Source organism: Sinocyclocheilus anshuiensis, unplaced genomic scaffold, assembly GCF_001515605.1.
Source record: "Sinocyclocheilus anshuiensis isolate Anshui unplaced genomic scaffold, SAMN03320099.WGS_v1.1 scaffold1599, whole genome shotgun sequence".
Taxonomy (NCBI): domain Eukaryota; kingdom Metazoa; phylum Chordata; class Actinopteri; order Cypriniformes; family Cyprinidae; genus Sinocyclocheilus; species Sinocyclocheilus anshuiensis.
Genome location: NW_015549671.1, coordinates 494967 through 500140, shown reverse-complemented (window position 1 = coordinate 500140; position 5174 = coordinate 494967).

The following is a 5174-nucleotide window of genomic DNA, read 5'->3' as shown; positions in this document are numbered from 1 at the left end:
TATATATATATATATATATATATATATATATATATATGGAGTCCTGATGGCTTGGCCGATGCCATAGGCTAATCCCTTGTTATTGTTGTCATGTTTTCCCTTCTAATTTCTCCCTCTTTTATTTTCTCGTTTTTTAAGCCCAGGCTGCTGGTCTCTGCTGCTGCGGTGAGTGGTTGCCCCCGACAACGCAGGGGATACCTCGTTAAGTGCACTCACCAGTGAGCAGTGGGCTTGAGCCTCTCAGCCAATCAGAATGCTCACCGGCTCTGCTTGACGAAGCAGCTTTAATCCGGCAGGCGAGTGCATTCAAGAGAGAGAGAGAAAGAAATAAACAGAGAGGGAGAGGCAAAAATCAGGGCCATCTGGGAGCCCATGGTCCATGCATTTGGATGGATGAATGCAGAGGGAGGTCAAGGGCAGTCTGTTTGCTTCTTCCTGTCTCCTGATCTCTCCATATTCTCTCTGAGTAGGCTTAATGTGTCGCCAATCTGCTGTTTTTCAGCCCACCCAACCAGCGGTCTTCGCTCTTCTGAGCTTGTGAGGCAAAGTATTAACTAGGATACAAAAACAGCTGGCTCGATAGAAGAATTTTGGCTTCAGTACGACACCAGAGTTTAATACCTCGGTACCAACACTAAAACTATTATTGAATTATACAAAAAGTGCAATCTTCCAATGAAAAAGTAACATATCACACATTAAGTATAACAAGTGGCAAATCTATTAGTTTGCATCTACACTCCAAGACTTAATGCACAGATCTATTTTTACATACAGTATCAATGTTTTTTTGTCCTGCCTGTTGCTATGGTTATCACAATCCATAAACTTTGCAATATGCAGTTAACAGCATTACAAATGTATATTATACAAAAAGCCAGCAAAGAACACATTATATCACTGAAGCTCAGTGCCACCACCTTACTGACTGTGCTAAAACTCCCATTATAATCAATGAAGCTGACAAAGTTCGGCTTAAAGTTCTCCGGCACCGTGCCGGATCTCCGGCGTGTGGCGTTTGGCGGCGGGAAAAAAAAGTCGGCCTACATTTAAAAACACTTGATATCACGTTCGAGTTCATGAGTTCGCCTACCAATGTATGAGAGGAACACAGCTTTCACTCTCAACCAAACTAACATTACTAGCCAATCATTAGTTTTTGCTCTTATAAACACGAGACGCGCATTACCTGATGAATGGAAAGGAAGCCTGGGTCTCGAGCGCGACACATTGAAAAAGCTGCGAGGCGCAATGGTCAAAGATTTCCATCTAGCATCATATTTACACAGAAAAGCTATTAAAAAAGCAGAGTAATCACGTCATCTCCATAAGAACAATATGATTGCCAGAATTAATTTACCGGGATTTTTGAAAAGGTCATGTTCACACATGATCTCTTAATGGTAATTTAGGCTACCAGTAAAGACTGAATGTGTGAAAGGGGCTAAACTCTTCCTCTGCATATGCGGTGAGTTTGGGTTGCTTAACGTTCATCTGGGAAAACACTTGATTTGTAACGTAAATCATTTAAACCTATGCCAACACAGGAGAATACATCAACATATTTTTAAATATGCAATTTATTGTACATCACTATTTCAAAATAAAAGTTTCTGACTTTGCATGTGGCCAAATATTAAAATTAAATGGATTTAAACATCGTTGAATCACATGAAACATCACCAGGCCGTTGGCGCCCTTTGCAGGTATTTGTTGTAATATAGGCATGTTATATTATGTATTTAACAGTGTTGTTCAATAAAACCATGTACTTGGTTTTGATACTTTATTTGAGGCCAATTATTATTGCCTCATCGTTACTTTATATATAAATATAGTAATATTAAAGCCTGTTTTTCCACTTAGTTCTATTTGTATTACTAAAAAATATCAGATTACTCACTTGTCAAAATAATCAGAATACTTGATTAGCAAAATAATCATTAGTTAAGCGCTAGATTAGTTAAAACATTTCAAAATACAACTGCATTGTTTTACTTTTTGTGATTAAAAGACAAATATTTTGTCATCTGAAAATTTCGTAAAGTATTAAATCATTGTCTCGTTCTAGTGAACCAAGTATCTGCATTTGAGCGTGATAAAGCTCATAATTTTCCAAGTGTATGACATAGCTTTCATTCTTCGGGTCAATCATATATTCATGAAAAAAAAATCTGTTTGAATAAGGAAAGCGATAACTTTGCCATAGTATCCTTTCAAATGTTATAGTGCCACAGTCATTGCATTCTTTGCATGTGCTGCACTTTATTTGTACCATTTTGTTTTATTAGTTTATTTATTAGAATTTGAAAGATAATAACAATATTGATTAATAAGTGAGATCTGATTTTAGTCCTTGAAAACCACAAAAGTAGTGCAAGTCATGAAAGTCCTGGAATTTTATTTTGCAGTATCTGTACAAACCCTGCTTAAGTTACCAGTTCTTTGACCATTTTAATGTTTTTGTTGGTGTTATTTGAACTGAACTGTAGTTTTCTGTAGTAAACTGTCTTTGTATATTTCCTATTTTATATTAATTTCCTAGTATTTAATTTACCATTATTTCTTTTGAACAAAACAATTTCAGAAATTTCATGTTTTAGATTGTAGGTCATCTTGATATAATTGGAATATCCAGGACGCTGCACTCCATATGACCAGTAAGCCAATTCTCAAATAACTGCTATGATGGCTTTTGTTCTACTCGCATAAATGATAGAACTACTTGCACTGTCCAATCTATTAAGACTGTGTCTGTTCCCCGAATACGGAGGTCAAAATATAAATTTAATGCAGGATCTAGAAAAAATCTGATCGAGATTAAACCAGAAAAATCTAAAATAAATGAACAAAAACTATTTTTAAAGTTTGGGCTCATAAACATTAGATCACTCACACCCAAAGAAGTTATTGTAAATGAAATGATCACAGATAATAGTTTTGATGTACTCTGCTTGACTGAAACCTGGCTAAAACCAAAGTGTATAGACCACCAGGGCCGTATACAGATTTCCTAAAAGAATTTGCAGATTTCCTCTCAGACCTATTGGTTACTGTGGATAAAGAGCTAATTGACTGAGATTTTAACATTCACGTTGATAATACAAATGATGCATTAGGACTTGCGTTTACTGACATAATAAACTCTTTTGAAGTCAAGCAAAACGTCACCGGGCCCATTCATCGTTTTAATCATACGCTACATTTAATGATATCACATGGAATCGATCTAACTGATATAGATATCGTACCTCAAAGTGATAATGTTACTGACCATTTCCTTGTATCGTGCATGCTACGTATTAAAATACATTAGAAGCTGTTGCCCCCATCAAATTGAAAAAGGTTAGAGAAAAACGTACTGCGCCATGGTACAATAGTACTACCAATTCTCTCAAGAAAGAAACTTGTAGAACATGCCTGTTAGATCCTGTACCCACTAAATTACTGAAAGACTTGTTACCTGTAGCAGAAGAACAATATTATTAACATATAATACTAATGATGGCGGCGCGTGCACACGCTGCGGCGTCTCTCTCTCCCGTCAGAACGGTGTTTTCATGAAAACTGGACTACATCCGACTACTACGCTCAACTCAAAGGACTGTAAGAGACAGTTGTGTTTTTGTGTTCACGGAAACATGGCTCAGCAACAGCGATCCGGACTGGGCTATTCATCTCGATCAGCTGACATGCTATCGAGCGGACAGAGTTCTCGTCGAGGGAGGTAAGACCCGCGGCGGCGTGCTTTGTGTTTACATCAATGATGCGTGGTGCCACGATGCTGTTGTGGTCTGCAAACACTGCTCACCCCTGGTGGAGTTTATGATTATTAAGTGCCGGCCATTCTATCTACCGAGGGAATATACAGCCATACTGCTCGTTGCTGTATACATCCCTCCCAGCTCCAACAACAGCAACAGGAGCGAGGCACTAAATGAACTGTACCAGCACATCAGTGAGCAGCAGACAGCCCACCCAGATGCTTTTCTCATCTTAGCTGGGGATTTCAACCACGCAGACTTAAAGAGTGTGTCCCCAAAAATAGACCAACACATAGACTTTCCAACACGGGGAAACATCACTCTGGACTTTGTTTACACCACCCAGAGAGGAGCTTACAAGGCCCTCCCCCTCCCCCACCTCGGTGCCTCAGACCACATCACTGTCATGCTAATGCCTGCATACAGACCGCTCGTTAAAGTCGCCAAACCAGTTCACAAACAAATACAAGTGTGACCGGAAGGGTCGTCAGGTCGTCGTTTTAACACCACTGACTGGAATATGTTTAAGCAGGCTGCCACATACAATAACACCACAGACCTCCAAGAGTACTCAGAGACTGTCACTGCCTACATCACCAAGTGTATTGATGATGTAAGTCACAAATACCATCACTGTCCGGGCCAACCAGAAGCCGTGGATGACAGGGGAGGTCTACATACTAAGAGACAGTACTCCAGGAGGATAGCACATAGTTTCAGCAACAGCAGAGACAACCTCCTCCCGGCGACCAGGTGATGACGCTGTCCCCGGACAGCGTGAGGAGATCCCTCAGCAGGATCAATGCACGCAAAGCTCTGGGTCCTGACAACATTCCTGGGCGTGTACTGAGGGATTGTGCAGTGGAACTCATTGATGTCTTCACAGACATTTTTAACATCTCACTAAGTCAGGCTGTTATCCCCACATGCTTCAAAGCTACCACCATCATTCCAGTCCCGAAGAAGTCGTCTCCATCCTGCTTCAATGACTACCGTCCAGTTGCACTTACCCCCATCCTCATGAAGTGCTTTGAACGGCTAGTCATGCACCACATCAAGTCTGCCCTCCCCCCCTCCCTGGCGCCAGGACCAGCAGACTGAAGGACAGCTTCATCCATCAGGCTGTCAGGAAGCTGAACTCCCTCCCGACCTTCCCCCCAACCAGGTCCTTCCACTTCCCCCTCCCACTAACAAAGCTGCACTGTTTGTTTACTTCACTTGTTTGCACTCTATCTGCCATGTGCCTTGTGCTGCTTTATTTAACCTTTTATTTTTTTACATGTCCTTATTGTATATTTGTAGAGTTGTATTTTATATTTAATCTGTATCTATCTGTATTTTTTGCTCTACTGTTAGTGTTATCTATATGCACCAAGGGTCTGAGAGTAACGCAATTTCAATTCTCTGTAT